The sequence below is a fragment of the Callorhinus ursinus genome, unplaced genomic scaffold (genome assembly GCF_003265705.2).
Source record: "Callorhinus ursinus isolate GAN/ISIS: 27379988/994484 unplaced genomic scaffold, GSC_fseal_2.0 scaffold55, whole genome shotgun sequence".
Classification (NCBI taxonomy): domain Eukaryota; kingdom Metazoa; phylum Chordata; class Mammalia; order Carnivora; family Otariidae; genus Callorhinus; species Callorhinus ursinus.
In genome coordinates, this window is record NW_027397117.1 from 3,084,576 (window position 1) to 3,105,679 (window position 21,104).

Below are 21,104 nucleotides of genomic sequence, written 5' to 3' on the forward strand. Positions count from 1 at the left end.
TAAAATTTACAGGGCTATTCAAATTACCTATTTCATATTGGATTGTAGTTTGTGGTGTGGTTTTTTTTTTTTTTTAGAAATTGGTCCACTTCATCTAAATTGTTGAGTTAATGGGTATAGAATTGTTCATAATATTTGCTTATTATCCTTTTGATGTCTATAGGGTCTGTATGATAGCTCCTGTTTTATTCCTTTTGCTAAGTTGTGTCTTCTTTTTCCTTTGTCAGCCTTACTAAAGGCTTGTCATTTTTATCATTCTTTCAAAGAAGCAGCTCTTTGTTTCATTGATCTCTATTTTCAAGATCTTCATTATTTCCTTCCTTCATTTACTTTGGGTTTATTTTGCTTCTCTTTTTCTAAATTCTTGATGTGGGAGCTTAGATGATTGATTTGGGACTTTCCCTCCTTTCTAACACATGCCTTTAATGCTATCAATTTCCCTCTCAGCACTGCTTTATGAGTCCTACAATTTTGATATTGTTGTATTTTCATTTTCACTTAGTTTAGTGCATTAAAAAAATTTCCCTTGACTTATGGCCCCCAGGGTTTCTGATGAAAAATTTGCTGTTATTCTAATTGTTGTCCCTTAAAGGTGAGGTGGTGTTTTTCTCTGGCTGCTTTTAAGAATTTTGCCCTTGGTCTTTTGCTTTCTGCAGTTAATGATTATATTTCTTTGTGTATATTTTTGGGGTGGTTTATCCTGTTTTGAGATTTGCTTTCTTTGAATCTGTAAGTGTACATCTCTTGCCAAACTTGGGGAATTTTCAACCATTATTTCTGTAAGTGCTTTTCCAGCTCTTCCTTCTTTTCCTTATCCTTCTGGGACTCTGATGACATAAATGTTAGATCTTTTGTTACAGTCCCACAGATGCCTGAGGCTCTCTTCATTTTTCTTCCAGTCTATTTTTTCTTGTTGTTCGGATTGGGTAATTTTTATTCTATCTTCCTGCTCACAGATTCTTTCTTCTGTCCTTTCCCTTCTGCTCTTGAGCCCATCCACTGAGTTTTTTATTTCAGTTATCATATTTTTCAGGTCTTAACTTTCTATTTGTTTCTTCTTTATATTTCTTTGCTGAAGTTTTTTTTGTATTTGAGAGAGAGAGGAGAGCACAAGCAGGGGGCGCAGGGAGCAGGCAGGGAGAAGCAGGCTCCCCACTGAGCAGGGAGCCCTATGCGGGGCTCAATCCCAGGACCCTGAGATCATGACCTGAGACAAAGGCAGTCGCCCAGTGGACTGAGCCACCCAGGCGCCCCTGAAGTTTTCTTTTTAATTTGTTTTAAGTGCATTTGTAATTGCTCATGTAATTATTTTTATCATGGCTGGTTTAAGATGATTTTTGTCAGGAAGTTTCGATATCTTTGTCACCTCGGTGTTGACATCTATTGATTGTCTTTTTCATTCAGTTTGAGATCTTCCTGTTTCTTCGAATGATGCATGATTTTCAGTTGAATTCTGGGCATTTTTGTATTATGTTCTGAGAGTCTGGATCTTACTTAAACCTTTGGTTTTAGATGTTTTATTTTGACACTACAGGAGAAGGAGAAGGGGCTTCCTCATACTGGCAGGCAGAAGTAGAAGTTCGAAGTTCCCCATTTGGCCTTGATTGGCATCTGGGGCAGGGAGCAGGGTGGGTCTTCTTTACTTCTGGACAGGGATGGGAGTTCTGGCTCTTCAGGTAGTTTCCACCAACGGCATGATGGGGGTGACGACCTGTGATACAACCCGGTGGGGAAGATGTGTGGTGTCTTTGTACTCCCTGTGAGTGTGGATGGCTAACTTCCCCATGTGGTCTCTGCTGACACACCACCTTGGTGAGGAGTTGCTTGCTTTGGGACAGCCTTTGGTGGGTAGAAGTCTAGGCTCTGGATACATAAATGGTGTGAGTGTGGGTGGCTATTGTCTAAAATTTCTGTCTTTCTAGGCTGCTCTTTTCCTGGTCCTTTGACTAGAGCTTTCTTTGGGGCTTTGTCTGTATCCATTGGTGTCTCCCAGTTGCCTGCTTCCTCATTTCCATGTCTGGGATATAGGAAGGAAAAACAAAACCGAGAGCACTCACCATGTGTCACAAGGAGGCTGAAGGTGATTAGCAGGATGGTGCATAATACTTCCTTGGGTCTAGAGGTTCCTAGCTGGTCTGCCTTCTCTCCACCTTGCAATCTTCCCATGTTTGTTTTATCTATAAGGTCCCGGGGCTTTAGTTGTACTTGGCAGAAGGAACAGGGAAAAGTACATCTACTCCATCTTCTAAGAAGTGGAAGTCCGCCACCTATTGTCTTAAACCTGGCTCTGAGTATGCCTTTTCATTACCTGTTCATCCCCTGTAACCACTTGAGTTTGAGACCCCTGGCTTAGTTTTTTTTTTTTTTTTTTTTTTTTTAGAGGTTGTATTTTTTTAAAATTTTATTGTTATGTTAGTCACCATACATTACATCATTAGTTTTTGATGTAGTGTTCCATGATTCATTGTTTGTGCATAACACCCAGTGCTCCACGCAGAACGTGCCCTCATTAATACCCATCACCAGGCTAACCCATCCCCCCACCCCCGTCCCCTCTAGAACCTTCAGTTTGTTTCTCAGAGTCCATCGTCTCTCATGGTTCGTCTCCCCCTCCGATTTCCCCCAATTCATTTTTCCCTTCCTACTATCTTTTTTTTTTTAAGATTTTTTTTTTTTTTTTATTGAGAGAGAGAGAATGGTAGAGAGCATGAGAGGGAAGAAGGTCAGAGGGAGAAGCAGACTCCCCGCTGAGCAGGGAGCCCAATGCGGGACTCGATCCTGGGACTCCAGGATATTCTTTTTTTTTTTTTAAACATACAATGTATTATTTGTTTCAGGGGTACAGGTCTGTGATTCATCAGTCTTACACAATTCACAGCTCTGACCATAACACATACCCTCCCCAATGTCCATCTTTGCTTTCTGCGTGTTGGCCCTGGATCCCTTATTGGCAACCAAAATGAGAGAAAGGGAGAGGAAAAGAAAGAAACGCAAGTGTAAGTCAGTGGGGATAGGCTGGGGCTGCAGGGGAGAGAGGGACGTGAGACCTCAGTCCTCAGCTCTTGCAGGGTCTTGTGTCCTCACCTCGGGAATCTGGAGGGTAATAGACTCCGTTGCATTCTAAGTTTATGTAAGCCTTGGGGACCTTATCATATCTTCATCCAAGCAGCACGAAGGTAAACAAAGCAGCTTTTGAGGCCCAAGGAGAGAGAAGTTGACTTAAGATAGTTCTTTATCAGAGGTTACTCAACCCTTATTGTTTCTTGCCTTATCCCTGACGGAGGCCACGCTCCCCTGTGAGCGTGGTCCTGGGGCACTGGTGCTCTGCCTCTGAGCTCCAACCCAAAGGACAGTCCTGTTGCTGAAGGGGCTCAGATTACTTTGTGGGCTGATGAACAGCCCTGTGGGTGCCAGGTAGCCTTCTCCCCCTGCCAGCGCAGTGCCTGCTTGATGGGCTTGTGACTGCAGAGGCCACTATGGCAGGGAGGGAGGCCAGGCAGGGCTTTCTCTCACCAAGGCTGACCCCAGTGCCCAACTGGGAGCAAAGTAGCATCAATCCTGAATCTAGTATGGCCCCCTCCTTCCTTAGGGACCACCTGGCCTAATGCAAACCCATCACTCCAGACTCCTGTTGGGAGGATGTCAGCAATTTGTCCATACACCAGTAGATGCTTATTTGGGATTTGTATCAGCTCTACTGATGTATCATGCTTCTGCCAGTAGCACTCTTCATGAACTCACTAATGCCTTGTACACTGTTCTGGTGAATCCCGCCATATTGCTTCTGATCTAGAAGCGGCTTTACAGCAAAAGAAGCATGGGCAATGTCCTGAGAGCCCTGCTTTTATCACAGACCCCACCATCTAGAAGCATCTGGCCCTGCAGGATGATGAAATGGACTTTGGAGGATGTCGGTGACTCCACCCAGGAGACAACAACCTGGGAGGTTGGACTGCCATCTGGCAGATGCTTCTACACCTTGTGCTGTTTCTCCTGTAGGCAGAACACGTGTGCCTTCACGGACCGCCCTCCTCCCCTGGTCTGCTAAAGAGGACTCAGTAATTGAGATGGGATTTGCTCCCCCATCTCATCAGTTGGAAAGAGGAGGAATTGCTTGCTGGGGGAAAGACGATGTGGATATACATAATAAAGTGTTGAGGTGGGCAGGACAGGAACAGAACTCTTTAGGCCAGGGGTGGAAAAGAGGTTGTGGGAGAAGCTTCTAGATCTGCTTAGGATCAGTTGTGGGGTGTGAGATGGAACGAGTGGAGAGGAAATGAGGTTCTCATCTGTTGCAGTAGACCACATAACTCCATACTTTTGACACGTTTCAAAAGGCAAGGGTGGGGTAGGGAGTTCGCCCATACTTCTAGGTCATGCTTTGTGAATGGGACATCAAACCCGCTGAACTAGGTCTCCAGGATCTTGGTGTTATATGTGGATCCAGGAACTGAGCGGCAAAAACAGGGGTGGCATCACCCTGAGGAACACCTTATGGTCCACTCTTAGCTGTTTTGTTTTCTGAACTCTGCCAAAGAAGGAATGCTCTCGAGGGGGACTGCATGATCACAGGCCCACTACCCTGGAAAGGAGGGGACCTCCTGGCCATTTGGGGTTCCTTGTGCCCCTATAAGAACAGGCCAAAGGGAATCTCTACAATGGATTAGGTGATTGACTCTGACCATGGAAGGTATATCAAGTCACAGTTAACCAGAGGGGAGCAGAGGCAGTACTTCTAATAGCTCAGGGACCCTCCTGAGCATCTACATTCTTCCATCACCGCTGATAAATGTTCAAAGAAGCCCACCTCCAAGACCACCAAAGGCTAGGAGGCCCACGAATGAAGGCCAAGCCATCTCCATGGGAGAAGAGTGCTGGCCCAGCCTCCAAAGCTGAGCCGTGGAGGGAAGGAGTGGGAGGACACAGCCCGGGATTTGCTGCAGAAACCAAGTTGGCAGCCCATCCACCATCTTGCCGCTACACTGTAACATTGCCCTCCTGCCCTTCAAACATATCTTTAAAGTTATGAGATATTTCAAACACACAGGAAAGTACAAAGAATAATACAAGAAACACCCACGGGACTCCACCACTCAGATCTAACTCTGCTAAAGCCCCTTTGTGTCCCCTCACCATCTCTTCACTGTCCGAAAGTTGACGTGCCATCTTCCTGTTCATGTGTTTATGTTTTTGCCACTTAGCTCTACATCCACTTACGATACTTAGATCTATTTTGTGCGTTAAAAATTTCACATAAAATGATCTTAGGTTGCACATACCGTTTTTCAGTTTGCTTTCTCCCTTGACCTTATGTTTTCAAAATTGATCCACATTTATGCAAAAAGCTCTAGTTCATTCATTGTAACTGCTGTGTAGCATTCCATCATGTGAGTGTACCACAGTTTACATCTCTCTCCACGAGTATTTGGATTGTTTCCCACTTTCACATTACAAATGAGCTGCGACACACATCTTTATAAATGCCTACAGGTGCATACGTGTGAGAGTTTCTTTGGGAGCGAATTGCTGGATTATAGGGTATACGCACCTTCCACCGTACCAGATTCTGCTGGAGAGTTCCTATTGCCTCACATCCCTGCAATACTTCAGAGAGTCAGACTTTTTATTTTTATTTTTATATTATTTGGTCATTCTGTGTCAAGTGGCATCTCATTATTTTGTGTGCATTTCGTTGGTTATCAGCGACGTTGAACATCTTCCCATTTGTTTCTCACTTCTGTGGGCTACTTTATTGATGGAGTTTGCTTTGTTTTCTATTGGAATGTTTGTCCATTTCTTACCAAGCTATAGAACTTATATATTCTGAATACTAATCATTTGCTGCAAATATCTTCTCCCAGACCGCAGCTTATCTTTTCCCATTTTTATGGAGTCTTTTGCCATGCAGTTTCTTTTTTTGAGGCCTAACGTACATTCAGTGAGGTCCTTAAGATGCACAAATCTTTACATTTGTATGTACTAGGTAACCACCACCCAGATCAAGACAGAGCGCATTTCCATAATCCCAGAAGGTTTCCTGGTGTCCCTTCTCTTTGTCTCCCCAGAGATGGCCACCTCTTATACCAGGGATTACTTTTGCTTGTTTTGATAGTTATATAAATGGAATTAGCATGTACTCATCTGTTTCTAGCTTCTTTAACTCAATGTGAGGTCCATGCATGCTGTTGGGGTGTCAGTGTCAGTCTTCATTGCTGTATATAGTATTCCATTGTGTGACTGTCACAATTCAGATTTCATTTTTCTTTTGATGAGCATTTGGCTTGTTTCCAATTTCTTTTCTTTTTTTTTAAGATTTTATTTATTTATTTGACAGAGAGAGAGAGAGAGAGATAGCGAGAGAGGGAACACAAGCAGGGGGAGTGGGCAGAGGGAGAAGCAGACTTCCCACCGAGTAGGGAGCCCGATGTGGGTCTCGATCCCAGGACCCTGGGATCATGACCTGAGCCAAAGGCAGATGCTTAACGACTGAGCCACCCAGGCGCCCCTCCAATTGCTTTTCTATTACACATGTGTCCTTGTCTTCCAGGTACACATGCCTGAGAGTTTCTCTAGAAGCGGAAATGCTGGGTCATGGGGTATATATGCCATTCACCTTATGAGGTATTGCCAAATGATTCTCTAAAATTGTACCAACCAACACTCCCTGCAGGGTGTTGGAGAGTTTCTGTTGTTGCACATCCCTGCCAACACTTGGTAGTTTTGTTCTTCTGTGGATGTGAAATGGTAACTTACTGTAATTTGCATTACTCTGATGGCTAGTGAGGTTGAACACCTTTCATAGATCCATTGGTCATCCCGATTACCTTCCATAGGATGCCAATTCATAGCCTTTGTCCGTCTTTCTATAAGGTTGTCTTTTTCTTATAGACTTTGTAGAAGTTCTTTATCTGTTCTGATTACTAACCATTTGTTGCTATGTGGGTTGTATAACTTTTGTATTATCTTTTATCAGGCCAGGTTTTTTTTTTTTTTTTAGAGATTTCATTTTATTTATTTTTTCCTTTTTCTTTCTGTAGGTAGGGGTGAGGGAGGCTGGGAGATGGGCTAAGTGGTCTAGAGGGCCCGTAGCCCTGTGCCTGGGGCCAGACCCATCCCATCCACCTCTAGTCCTGCCCCCATAGAGATTTTGTTCTTAAGTAATCTCTACACCTGATGTGGGGCTCGAACCCACAAGCCCGAAATCAAGAGTCTCATGCTCTACCGACTGAGCCAGCTGGTCACCTTGATCATGCCAGTTTTTTAATGTGCCCAAGTTTATCAATTTTTTCATCTTTCATACCTCTTTAAAAATGCTTCCCTAGCTCCAAGAAAGAGAGATTCTCCTCTATTTTCTTCTGAAAGTTTTATAATAGTTCTTTTCATTCAGATGAATTTAATTTTATTTATTTCTAGTTTATATATTTATTTCTAGTTTATATAATTATATATATTTCTAGTTTAGTTTATTTCTAGTATATATATATTAGAATTTATATATTGACTATATGAATATTTATATATTTTATATAATATATATGTACATAATATACTATGCTGGTCCCCAAGCTGTCCCAGTTGGTGCCTTTTTGGAATTTGGTGACCCTTATTTTGCTCCATGAGAAATCCCAGTAGGCATGCTATCTCTGCTCTCCCCAATTGTCTATTTTTTTTTTTTTTTTTACTTAAGTGAAACATGCTCAGTTGTTGTTGCCTTCAATAAAAATAATCGTATCTAGCACTCCTGCTGTCTTCAACACAGGGGCCCTGGTCTGATGGGAGAGCCATGGCCATGCCATGCCTTTGGGGAGAATTTTCTGGGAGCATACAGGCCCTGCCCTGGGAAGCCTGTCTGAGGTATAAAAATATGAAGGAATCATAGACACTGGAAGTTGCCAAACATATCAGCAGATGCCACAGCCTGGGAGGTCTGGCCCTGTCCGCAGCTCTGGGCTGCGCTGATAGAGATAGCCAGTGTGGCCAGGTGCTGTCGATTCCAGGGATTCTTGGGGAGTGATTTTGCCCCTGGCTTCCTTTGTGGACACCTGCGCTGGGATAGTAAGATTTATGGTAGGGAGCCTAGGCCTAAGATAGGGGGCTGGAGGCAGTGAAGGCAGCCGTGGGGCACCTCGGCTTCTCGTGGTCAAAAGTCTAAGTCAGTCTGTGTCTTCTTCAGCTGCGACCACCCCGATTTGGCATCCCCTCCACCTTATCTCCTTATCTCGCTGCCTTGTCTCCTTCCCTCTCCCTCAGGAGCCTCTTCTACTGGCCCACTGAGAACTGGTTCTGGGGTCAGCCAGGGTACCCAGGTCTTGCTCTGTCCCCGAGCAGGTCTTTACACTCACTGGGCGCTGTGCTGTGTTGGGAGCCAGCGAGGGTGGGCTTCTGGGTGGGCACCCGGGGCCTCCTGGGTGTGCGTGCCTGTGAGCGTCTGTGGGTGGTGGGTGTTTGTTTTGGGGTGTGTGTTGTGTATGTGTGTGTCTGTGTGGGTTTGTGCTTATGTGAGAGGGTGTGTGTTTCTCATCCAGGGAATCCACTGTTCCGGGTGTGGTCTGTCCTTTCCTGTGGGTGGCAGTGGGAGGTGGGAAGTGAGAGTGGCCAGTGTGGGGTTGCAGCTGTTTTCTCTTGGACCGGCCTGGTTGGCTGCTTTGGGGTAATTCCTAGGCTCTGCGGTGTCACAGAGCCTGGGAGGGAAGAATGAGTCACACCTCCCTCCCCACCTGCTCAGGGAAACTTCTTCCCTGTCCCCAGGGCCAGGTTTCACCAGAAGCCATAAAGAGGCCCTGCCCTGCCCAGGCTTCTTCCGTTTTTCCCGGCAGGCCCTGCTGAAACCGAGCCTGGGGGCTGCCTCGAAGCCGTGCCAGGGGCGCTACCGGATGAGCCCCAACCCTCCGGGCAATAGGCAGACTGAGCCCCTCCCTGCACCCAGCCTCCTACTCTGTGCCTTGTCTCTTTAGGAAGCTCTTTCTCCCCAGGGGTCCGGGGAGGCTGCAGGCCTTATCAAAGGCAGGTACTCAAGCAGAGGCGAGGGGCTGGTACCGAGAGAGGGGAAGGGACTGAGGGCGGGTCTCAGAGACGGCCAACTTGACCTTGGTGGCCTGGCTGTGGCCGAGGGGGTGACAGGGCAGGGGAGGGGACAGCAGGGGCCGTGACTCTGGAGTTCCCATCACCCCAGGGGCTCCTGGATAGCTCCCGCCCCTCCTCCCCTTCTCACACAAGCCCACGCTCCCCCCACTTCCTGCCTGCCCCTCTGTGGAGGGACAGCAGCCCTCCCCCTCATGTCCAAGCTCAGTTCTCAGGTCCACCCCTCCCGACAGACCCAGGACGGGGTGCCAGGCCTGTAGGGCCATTGGCCTGGCCTGCGGCCCCTCGCCTGCTCCCGGGGCCACCCCATCACGTGTGGGCTGCCCCATTCCGGTGGACCTCACCTTCCTGCCCTGGTGGTCCCCCGCCCCGCCCTCTGCTCCAGGGCCTCAGCCACACTTGCTGTGTCCTCTGAGACACCCAAGGGCGCCCACTTCAGGCCTGCCCAGCCCCTCCCCCCAGCCCATGGCACCGGTCGGCTTTTATTTTCCATCATGATGAAAAATTCGTAAACCCCACCTATGGCTCACGATTTGCACTGCACGCCCTCCCTCTGCTGAACCCCACTGGCCCCATCACACCGCTGCGGGTCACGGTGCTCCCTTCCACTCCACCCGGCAGAGCGCGGGAGCGGGATTTCCAAACTCTGCCCCTTGGGCCCTTGGGCGTGGTGCCCCCTCGGAACCTGCAGTTCCCACAAGCAAACACACGGGGGCGACTCCCGGGAGGGCGGCCGCAGACCCCGGGCTGGTCCAACCCTGGCGGGGAGGTGGACAGCCAGCACTTGTCCTCGGGATGCAGCGCCCCTGCCAAGGGCTCTGTCTGCTTGCTGGGCGTCCCAGGAATGTCCCCATTCCGGACAGGGGGTTGTGGGCGGGGGGTGTGGAGAGGCACCCTGAATTTCCACTGCCCTGCTGCGTGCCCGCAGCCTTCACCCCAGCCCCGCGCCGTCTCAGGGAGGCCTGACCCACCTGCAGCCCTTGAAGGCAGGACCCGTGGGGTTCTGACTCCCCTCCCCCACCAAGCTCCAGCGAGCTGGGGGCTCAGTAATGTCTTGGAAATGAGCATGAGCAGACCTGATACTTGTGGTCGTGGTTACACACTCCGGCTTTGGTTTTGGTCAGTTCTGGGTTCAGGTTCTGCCTCCACAAGCTGTGTGGCCCTGGGGAAGTCACTGCAATGCTCCAAGCTTCGGTTTTTTCGGTGGTAGAATGCGTCAATATTACCAGATCGGAGTTTCCCGAGGGGTAACAGCAGCTGTGTGGGGCCTGCCTGCCACCGGACGGGCACTGGGGAAGTGCTAATTATTATTGTTTTTGAAGCAGCTTTATAATTTTTTTAAGATTTTTTTTTTTTTAATTTATTTGACAGAGAGAGACTCGGCGGGAGAGGGAACACAAGCAGAGGGAGCGGGAGAGGTCAAAGCAGACTCCCCGCTGAGCAGGGAGCCTGATGTAGGCCTCGATTCCAGGACCCTGGGATCATGACCTGAGCCGAAGGCAGACACTTAACCACTGAGCCACCCAGGCACCCCTATTATTATTATTTTTAAAGATTTTATGTATGTATTTGACAGAGAGAGAGAGAGAGCGCCCAAGCAGGGGGAGGGGCAGAAGGAGAGGGAGAAGCAGACTCCCCGATGAGCAGGGAGCCTGATGTGGGGCTAGATCCCAGGACCCTGGGATCATGACCTGAGCTGAAGGCAGGCACTTCACCGACTGAGCCACCCAGGCGCCCCAATAAATAAATCTTAAGAAAAAAATCAAAATAATTGCAGTGTAGGGACGTAGCAGGCTTTGTTGATGCATTCATCCACTGATGGCCACTTGGGTGTCTCCATGTTTTGGGCTATTGGGATAGTAGCGCTATGAACATTTGGGGCATTACTATTACTGTTCCTGGCCTTGCCTCCAAGGCAGCGAGGTCTGAGCTCTCCAGCCTGGCCAGAACACAGAGAAGAGAAAGAGCTTGGGAAGGTTGCTTTGGTACCAGACTCGTTCCAAAGAGAGGCCAGGGGCTGTGGAGTCAGGTAGGGCAGAGGAGCCCAGTGTAATCGGTTCGGGGCCAGGTGCTGGGGAGAGGCTGGGGAATCAAGGCATGGGTGGCCATGGGGCTGGGGACATGGGAGCTAGGGCAGCCCTTGTAGGTGTGTTTTGGGGAGGGGGTGGACAGTATCCATGTGCCCCAGCCCTTGGGCAGCACTGGGGCCCTGGCTTGCAGGGTGCAGGGTGGTGGGATGGGCCGGGCCTGAGGAGCTCCTGTCTTATCCTGCCTGTCTGCTGAGTGCACCTCAGCACCCCCACCCCGCACCCCTGCTCACCTACTGCTGTAGCTGCCAGGCCCTCACCTCACCCAACTTCCTGTCTTCCAATACTCCGTGCCCCTCCTGCCTTCCAGGCCTCTACTCCCTCCCCACCTCCCCCATGCCTCAGCACCTTTGCACCTGTGGTTTCCCCTGCCTGGAAGGTGGGTGCCTCTTACCCACCCTCCTGATGGGTCCCTGAATTTTTCTCTTAACTTTTTATTTTGAAAAATTGAAAACCTGCAGGAAAGTTGCGAGTGCAATGAACGCTCACCGTCCACCCAGGTTCACCAGTTGCTAGTCTTTTGCTCCTTTTGCTCACTCTCTCCCCTCCCCACACACATACTTTTTGTTTCTGACCCATCTGAGAGTTAGGCGAATACACCGTGACAGTTGGCTGCCCCATAGTTCAGCGTGCATCTCCTAAAACATGACGTTCCCCATTAGAGAGGTTCTGGAACATGAGCAGAACTGCCGCTTGCAACCTCCATGCCCCTTCGCTGCCCAAGCAGGAACCAGGAAGGCTCCCTGGAGGAGGTGGGGCTTGGGCTCAGCTAGTTAGCTTGCTTGCTTGCTTGCTTTTTAAAATAGACTTTATTTTTATTTATTTATTTTTTCAGTAGGCTCCATGCCCAACCTGGGGCTTGAAATCACGACCCTGAAATCAAGAGTCCCATGCTGCACTGACTGAGCCAGGCACCCCAAAATAGACTTTATTTTTTGGAACAGTTTTAGATTTACAGAGAAATTGAGAAAATAGTACACAGAGTTCCTGTATAATCCTCACACCCAGTTTTCCTATTGTTTTTTTAATTATTTTTATTTTAATTCCAATTTTCCAGTTTATTAACATCTTGCATTAGTATGGTGTATTTGTTTCAATTAATGAACCAGTATCGATACATTGTTATTAACTAAGGCCTATACTTTATTTTGATTTCCAGTTTTTACCTCTAAGGGCTTTTTTCTTCCCCAGGATCCATCCAGGATACCTTATGTCTGGTCATCATATCTCCTTAGGCTTCTCTTGGCTGCGGGACACTTTCTTAGACTTTCCTTGGTTTTGGTGACCTTGACAGTTTTGAGGGGTCCTGATCATCAGATATTTTGTGAGATACCCCTTTATTGGGATTTCTCTGATGTTTTCTCATGATTAGACTGGGATTATTTTGCAGGGGGAGCAAGATCACAGAGGGAAAGTGCTATTTTTTTTAAAGATTTTATTTATTTGACATAGAGTTAGAGCACAAGCAGGGGGAGCGGCAGAGGGAGAGAGAAAGGGAGAAGCAGGCCCCCCGCTGAGCAGAGAGCCCTGCGTGGGGCGCCATCCAGGCCCCTCGGATCATGACCTGAGCCAACGGCAGACGATTAACTAACTGAGCCACCCAGGCTCCCCGGAAGGTGCTATTTTTTTTCACATACCATCCAGGCAATAACGACCAACGTGGTTTATGGCTATTGATGTTGACCTTGATCACCTGGCTGAGGCAGTGTTTGTCAGGTTCCTCTACTATAAATTTACTTTTGTCTCCCCCTTCCTGTACTGTCCTTTTTTGGAAGGAAGTAACTGTAGCCCACACTTGAGGCGAGGGGGTTATGCTTCCCCTTAATGAAGGTACAGGCTTTTTGCTCAGTTTTTGGAACTTTTCTGCTCCGGAGATTTGTTCCTTTTCCTCCCTTTCTGTAGCCAATCATTTATTTCTAGTAATATCTGCCTTCTTTTTTTCACCCGTGTTCAGTGATAACTAAGAATTCGGGAACTAGCCTTTTTTATTTTTTTAAGATTTTATTTATTTATTTGACGGAGACACAGCGAGAGAGGGAACACAAATAGGGGGGCAGTGGCAGGCAGAGGGAGAAGCAGACTCCCCACTGAGCAGGGAGCCCGACGCGGGGCTCGATCCCAGGACCCTGGGACCATGACCTGAGCCGAAGGCAGATGCTTAATCGACTGAGCCACCCAGGCGCCCCAGGAACTAGTCTTTAATGGCTGTTCAGACACACGTGGGCTCCCCTTGGAAGAGTCAGAGCAGTACCTGGAAACCCCGCCTAGTTGGGGGGCAGGCGGCAGAAGCCACATCCACGCGCAGTGTGGCAGGTGCTCTGATGGGGGTGACCACAAGCATGTAGGTGAGCCCACGGGCCGCCCCTGAGTGGCCTGAGAGCTGGGGTTTGAAGGATGGGATGGGCTTTGCCGTGTTGGCAAACTGGTGAGCGTGCTTCTTGGGCAGAGGCCCCGGTCTGTGCAAAGGTAGGAGGCTTGAGAAGGACGCGGTGTGCGCAGAGCGTGGTGATAAGGGACAAGTGGCTGGCGTACGCGGTGGCCGGCCAGGACAGCAGGACATTAGGATATGTGGCAGGAGAGAAAGGCTGGGCTAGCACTAGGGTAGACTTTAGGGTCCGCCCTGGGGGGCAGACATCATCTTGCTCACTTGGGGCACCGGGGAAGGCTTCTGTGGCCAAAGGCTAGTGTGTGTCTCACGGTCACTGTGCCCTTGGTGTGGAGGGTGAGGCCGGAGAGAGGCCAGCAAGGAGGCTGGGGAGACTGGCTGGTGGAGGAGGGTGGGTGGGAAGAGAGAGAGGGCTGAGGCAGAAGCTCTCTGCCTGAGCTTGACCCCAAGGTAGAGGCCAAGGTCAAGAAAAGCCAGGGTTTGGTGTTCTGGAATGGAGACAGACCAAAAGGACGGGGAAGAAGTGCCTCCTTTGGGATGCCATGACTTAGGGGGCTGTGGGCCACTTGAGAATGGGCCGTGACAGGGAAAGCTCCTACTACGTGCCTGGCAGCGCTATTCCCAGGAACAGAAGGGGGTACCTTTTAGGTGATGGCTATATGGTTCCTGGACAGTGATTTCTGATTCCTCTGTGTAGCTGAGAGGCCACTGAGCCCCAGGCCCTGGAGGAGCCACGGCCTGGGGCCTGGAGGTTTCCATGGCAGTCAGGGCCTGGCAATGGCTGAGGGGACAAGGAGGGACTTGTGGGTGTCCTGGGACCGATAGGGTCCCTGGGTAGAGAAGGAGCTGCAGGAAGGAGCGAGGTTGGATTTCCTGCCAGCCGGCGGAGATGCTAAAGGCTGGAATAAGGTGAGTGAAAGAAAAGAGACGAAACTCGCCGAGGTGTGTTGCGGGGACCTTCCTACTGCCTGGGTGGCGAGGCTGGGTAGGCTGCGTGGGGTGGGGAGAGCCGTGGAGTGAGGGTGGTGACACCAAGCTGGTGGCGGCTGGCCAGCCCCCCGGGCACCTGAGGCTCCCCCAGCCACTCTGGAGAGAAGCAGGGGTGTGCAGTGGAAGGGAAGGCATGAGTGAGTGCTGCGGGTGTGTACTCCGCTCCCGCCAAAAGTTCAAACCAGGTAGGTTAAGCCGTGCCATAAAAAGAACATTAAAAAAGAAAAAAGTTCAAACCTAACCACAAGTGTGGCGGCTCCGGGCTCGTCCGCTCCTCCCGCTCCCCAGCTGATGGGGCAGGTCAGGTCGGATGCCCTTCCTTGGAGCTGGACCCATCCGGAGCTGGGAGCCACGGGGAATGAAGGCTGCCAGCTGGGCTGGGTCAGGGGTCGCACCTGGCAGGAGGACCAAGAAGATCCCGCGGCTGGACTGATGGGGCCTGAGGAGGCGAGGGGTCAGGATCTGGGGGTGGGGTCCGCCCCATCGGGGCCAGAGGCTCGGAAGCCAGGCCTCGGGGGGCCTCTGCTGCGGGAGGGAAGGGTAATGTGATCTCTGAGTCACCTGGGATTGGGGTGATGCCACTTAGGATCCCTAGACTTTGGATAAGTTTTGTTCCTGGTCTGTCACTGCTGACTCACTGGCAGCCAGCTAGGAGTCCCCAGGTCAGCCTGCTGGTTTCTCTCTCCCTCTCGGTGTGTCATGGAAACAGAAACAGCTTCTCTGCTCTGTTGTCAGCAGGCATGTACCCTGCCACGGCTGCTTGGAGGGCAAGGGTGCTGGGTTCCAGGCTCCTCGGAGGCTCCCACCAGCGGGGTGGGCAGGAAACAGATTGGGACGACCCCAGCCCCTGGCTCTGCCCAGTGGAGACACGGCCCAGCCTAGTCCAGGGCCAGCGGGCTGCTCTGGGGGGGTCCAGGCTGGTCCTGGGTCAAGATGACCCCCCACCCCGGCCCTCATGAAGCCCCGTCTCCCTTGCCCTGAGGCTCCTTCATCCACCTGAAAGCAGGGAAGCCATCCTGTCTCTTATTCTCCAATTAACCTGCCACCCTGGCCCAGGTACCTCCCCATGAGTCACAGCTGGCTGGGCCTGCCCTTGCTCAAAGCCTGTCTGTGGCTCCCCTGTGCCCCCAGACTCCTGGACTCGGCACTCAAGGCCTCCCCTGATAGGCCCAACTTGCTTTCCCGCCCAGCTCCAGCGTCTGTTGGCTCCCCCCCAGAGGCCCTCCCCCCATTCGCACCCCCCTATTTCCCCTTTTGGAGAACTCTTCTCTTCCACCTGTCACCTCCTCCAGGAATCCTGCCCTGGGCCCCGGGTGGAGCTGGCCCTTTCTTTGCAGAGTTCACATAGAGCTGGCCTTTCCGGTGTAGGAAATTGTCTCTTCAGATCTGGGGGCCTTGAGGGCAGGTGCCGGCCAGATTCCCCACTGAGCTCCATGGCCAACCCTGGGCCAGTCCAGGGCAGGAGAGAGGGTGGATGCGGAGGACAAGCTGCAGAATCGGGCAGGGCTGGGTGTGAATCCTGGTCTTGTCATTATTCTGGTGGCCCTGAATGTCACATTGGTTCTCAGAGCCTCAGTTTTCCCATCTCTACAGTGGGAACAATGATACCCTCACATGGTTTTGTCATAAGAGAAAATGATTTCCCATAATACTAAGGCCCTTGGCCTAGTGCCTGGCCCCTGTCAGGTATTTTGAAAGCTACTTGCTGACCAACTGACGGGAGGGGTCTGGCGGAAGCAGGTTCCCTGGCTGGGGAGGGGTGGGGCTGGGCGGGATTAACTCCTCCATCAGATTAGAGTCCTCAAGGATCCCCTGGCCTTTAGGTTCTCTCCTTCCACTGCTTCTGGAACATTGAAGATCAACAACCAGCAGAGACAGAGGCTGCCCTGAAGTGAGGGGGGTGGCGCAGGGCGGGAGGGACAGGGGTGGGTGGGAAGGAGGTCTCATGCCTGGGGCCTGGGATGGACTTTTCTGAGAAGTAGGGGAGTGGCCCACCCGTGAACGGCTGGACAGCCCGGTGGGATGGTGAGGATGGCCACCGTCACCCATAAATATGGGGCTCTTTGAAATTGCCAGCCCGAAGCTGGGATCCAAGGCACAAATTTAATGGGAAGCAATTAAAAACTCACTCAGTTCCGTCCTCTGTAAGTCTCCCCCTCACAGAATCCTTGCCGCATCTGACCGTCTCTCTAACCAAGCACACTCAGGGGGCCCCCCAGCCCCTCCCTCAGCCCCTCCCCCTCTCCGAGCCCATTCCTGCCCTACTGCCGGGGGGCGGCCAGCCCGGCTTCTCTTCCTTGGAACTGCCACCCGCCCCCCACCCAGCCCACATACGGCCCGGCCTGGGGGCAGCACAGGCTCAGCCGGTCTGGCCAGGCTGGGCATTCAGGCCTCCCATGCAGCCAGGCCTGTCATTACCCCACCCTGAGCCATTGGGGAGGTTGGCCACTGGTGTGGGCTGCCAGGCCGAGGGCTGAGGGCCGAGGGCGACCTGCTCAGCTTGGGGCTGGGCCTCCACTTCTGAGCGCAGCAACTGTGGCTTTCTGGGGCCTCTCCTCTGGGCCCGCCAGACCCCGGTCAGGGTGGCCAGAAGAATCTCAGGGGGCCCAGCTCCTGGGCCCTGATTCTGTGTCTTCCCTGTGAGCCTCCCAGAGCCTGGGAAGGAGGCCTCGTCACCCTCCTTACCCAGATGAGGAAATCAGTTGAGAGAGTTCAGTGCTGTTGCCCAATGTCACGGAACGGGTAGTGGCAGAACTGGGACTCGACCCAGGGAGGGCTGGGGTTATTTCAGAGGGGAGCCACAAAGGGGCCACCATGTCCTCCCCCAGACTGGCACTGAGAGTGCCAGTCCGGGGGCCCAGCCTTCCCAGCGGGGCGGGATCCACCCTGGGGAAATCCCGGTTGCTGCCAGAGCCACGCAGGAGGCAGCCGGTCCACACCGGCCCGGGTCTGTTCTGGAAGCCTTGGGACAATGCAGGGGGATGCTCTGAAGTGACCTTGGTGACACAGTGTGTAAACTCACTGAGGACTGTGACAGTTCCGTTGCAGATTATTTACTGAAGTTTAGATGTCTTAGAACTTAATGGCGTTGTCTCTGGTTAAAAAAAAACAGGATCTTAACTCGTGGCTGTAGGCTGAAAAGTTTGTGAACTTCTGCAGAAATAAATGGCTTTTTAAAAAAATATTTTATTTGTTAGAGAGAGCTTGAGCCAGGGGGAGAGGCAGAAGGAGACTCCCCTCTGAGCAGGGAGCCAGACGGGACTCGATCCCGGGACTCCAGGATCATGACCTGAGCCGAAGGCAGACGCTTAACCAACTGAGCCACCCAGGCACCCCAGAAATAAATAGTTTTGGACCAACTTTCAGCTAGACCAGTTTTTGAGCAGAGAGTGAGGCTGTCTCCTTTTTGTCTTAAAAAAAAGTCTGCTTGATTTTACAAGGATCAAAATGTTACATTCGGTGTGTGGGCGGGGTGGGGGGTGGGGGAATAATTTTGAGCTGGCACCAGCTCACCTGGTCTCTGTCTTCTTGTTCCCAGTAAATAAGGAGGAAAGGTCCCGGGACCCGGGTCTGCTTGGCCCACGGAGATTCTTCTCGCTGTCCTGGTAGGGGTCCGGTGGGCAGGGCAAAGTCCCTAGAAGGACACAGGCTCTGGGCTCAGAAGGCAGCAGAATGGCTAGGTTTGGGTGGGAGCAGGAGCCCTTTTCCTAAGGATGCTGGGGGAGTGGACACAGGTCACAAAGTGTGTGTGTTGGGGGGGTGGGGTGGGGAGCTGTAATCCCGGGCTTGGCTGACCTCCTAGGGCTCTGGGGACGAGGAGTCTTAAGGAGTCCCAGCTCCCACCTGGTGGGAGCGGGACCAGAGCTGAGGAGTGGCTCCTTCGTCCTCATTGGTAGTGCGCTTTCCAGCGGACAAGGCATTTTCACAGCCTTATCTCATTTGACAGCTGTCTTTGAGAGGGGAGGAGCGCCGATGTCCTCATTTGACAAAGAGGGAAGTTGAGGCTGAGAGGGAAACTGGCCTCTCTGAGGTCACATGGCTGGCAAGAGGCTTTTGAGGCGGGCAGGGATGGGTGAACAGATCTGGGGAGAGGGCTGTCCTTGAAAAAAACCAGCATGTATGGCAACAGTTCTGTTGGCATAAAACTAGGCAGTGAATGCTGGGAGAAAGAAGAGGAAGTAAGTACCAACCCAGCCCTGCTCACCTCAGAGGCAAAGAAGATGGATGGCAGACCCATTAGATGTCCCAGTAAAATGTTGTTCAAGCTGTTAGGAGCGGCAGGCTCCGGAAGCGGGAGCGAGTGTAGGAAAAGTGTCTGGTCTCTGCTGGTGTTTTTCCTGCAGCAGGTGGGTGGGACCCCGCCAGGGCCTCCTGGCCCAAGTCAAGCCTCCACAAATATTTCTCCAGCTCCACTCATGTGCAGAGCTGCTCACGGTCTCGGGGGACCTCCTGTTCCTTCTGCACACCTGGGCCCATAGCCCCGCCTGGGCTCCCCCTGCTCCTGCCCTTCCCCTATGCTCAGCCCCTCCCCCACCTGTGATGTGCTTGGCTGAACTGGGCAGGGAAGGACAGCTTCTTAGTCACTTCTTTGGGCCACAGGTGGAAAGTTCTAAGGCCTGTGTGCCCCCCTCCCCCACTCCTATTTCTCCAAGTGCCATTTGGCTGTGTCACAAGAAAACAAGGGCAGGAAGTTGGCAGGGGTAGGGCGGGGCGGGGGTCTGGCCACCTGGCCAACCTACTTCTGGACTCAGAAAGCTTACTGAAGGGCTGGGACCATGGATGAGGGGCACCTGAGTAAGGAGGCTCTGATGATGGAGTGCCCATCCTGTTCTGGGCAAGCCCTCGGCCTTCTCTGGGCCTCGGTTTACCCATCCGTACCAAGGCTGTAAGAGTCCCTGCCCTACTTACTTTCGGGGAGGCTGGGATGAGGTCATCACAGGAAAGCACTTATTGTCAATCTCGAAGGGTACTTATCTCTGTTGTTCAGCCCGCAGGCGTCCTCGTGAGCTGTTCCTCTGAGCCTTGTAAGGAAAACCTGGGAGGTGTGGTCCAGGCAGAAACCATCCCTGTTTGTGTTGGTGTGTGTGCCTGTGGGAGAGGGGGTGGAAGTGTAGGGGAAGGTGGGGGAGGGCATTTGGGAACCAGGAGAGTGCCTCCTGCCTTACTGAGTGCTCGAGCATTCATTGAGCACCCCTGCTTCTGTCCTCTGGGAGCCCCCAGCCTCATAGAGGGGCCAACCACAACGCAAGACCTCGACTTCCCCACCATGCTAGATTGTCCCAGCCGGCCCTGTGGTTTGTCAGGCCATCCGCATGGGATCTCAGAGGCCTCCCGTGTGCTCAGGGCTCACAGATGACTCCAACCTAAATCGCTCTAAAGCATGCCCACTTGCTGATTCTCCCGGAGGAAACTCAAGGACACGCGGCCACCCCAGGGGGCCGGGCTTGGTTGCTGGACAATGCTGTGAGCTCAGGGAGCCATGTTGGTGGGGACCATGTGGAGGGTGAGGGGTTCCCTTGATCTAGCCAGGATGAGCGAGGCCCAACCCCTCTCCCCCATAAAGACCCCCCCCCCCAAACCCTGCCCTGTTTTCTTTCACCACCATTCAGTTTCCAGAGACATCTTTCTAAGGTGTGTGGACCCCTCTCTGCCTGGCATCCAATGCCCTTGCCCATCCCGGGGCTCGGTGATCTTTGGGGCAGAGGTTTCTGGCCCTTTCTCTCCGGCCCCTCCCCCACAACCCCAGGGTCTGGTCCGACTGGATTCCTCCAGGTTCCTAGAATTAGCTCATTTCCCCAGCGCTGGTACCTTTGCCCTCCATGTTGCTTCTCCCCAAATGTCCTTTTCACCCAGACCTGCTGCTTTGCACAACTCCCAGGGGCCCCATTCGTGGTGATTCCTGCCCTCAGCGCCCTCTGCACAAAACCCGAGACTACAGCCCCCCCCCCCCCCCCCCCCCCGAGTTGTGCCCTGCGGCTCCCCTTCCCTCCTAAGCCCCCTCCCCAGTGCCCCACCTCCATCCAGTCTGAGCTCTTCCTCCCCTTTCCAGGTCTCTTGGGACTTTGCCCCCACCCTGACGTTATCTGACCACTGCTCTGTGTGTCTTCCTTGAGTAAACAGTCTTTTGCTGGGCTTATGCTCCCGGGGCCTGGCCCATGGCTTGCTCTCCGTGACCTCCCCCACTCAGTTTGGGCCAAGTGGCCTCAACCCCAGCAGGAATTGGCCGAAATTCTGCTGGTGGGGGCGGGGGACAGGCTTCCTTCTCTCTTCAGCCAAAAGACCTCCTCCTCTGGCAGGGCTGGGAAGCCTGGTGGTGGGAAGGGAAGGGATAACAGGGGACAGACCCAGGAGTCCTGGTCCCCCAGCCGCTCGTTCCCCAAAGTGCCCTCATCAAGCCCACGCCAAAATCGCTGGGGAGGCAAGTGCCCAGATGGTGAGACTCGGAATAGTAATGATGGGGCCAGAGGGGACGGTGATAAGGACCGGACTACAGTAATCAGGGTGGAGCTGCTCTTTGATATTCCCAGGACTTCATCCTCAGACCCTCTCCCTGAGGGTCC

General features: G+C 52.2%; 1 long non-coding RNA gene across 1 annotated transcript; it reads right to left on the reverse strand.

The window, feature by feature from the left end:
• Window positions 1-15,816: 15,816 nt before the first annotated feature.
• Window positions 15,817-18,955, reverse strand: LOC141371070 (uncharacterized). The gene is made up of 4 exons (XR_012375691.1): window positions 18,749-18,955; window positions 18,058-18,178; window positions 17,567-17,638; window positions 15,817-16,131 (listed from the first exon to the last, which is right to left on the reverse strand). It is a non-coding gene; the product is annotated as an uncharacterized lncRNA (long non-coding RNA).
• Window positions 18,956-21,104: the final 2,149 nt, after the last annotated feature.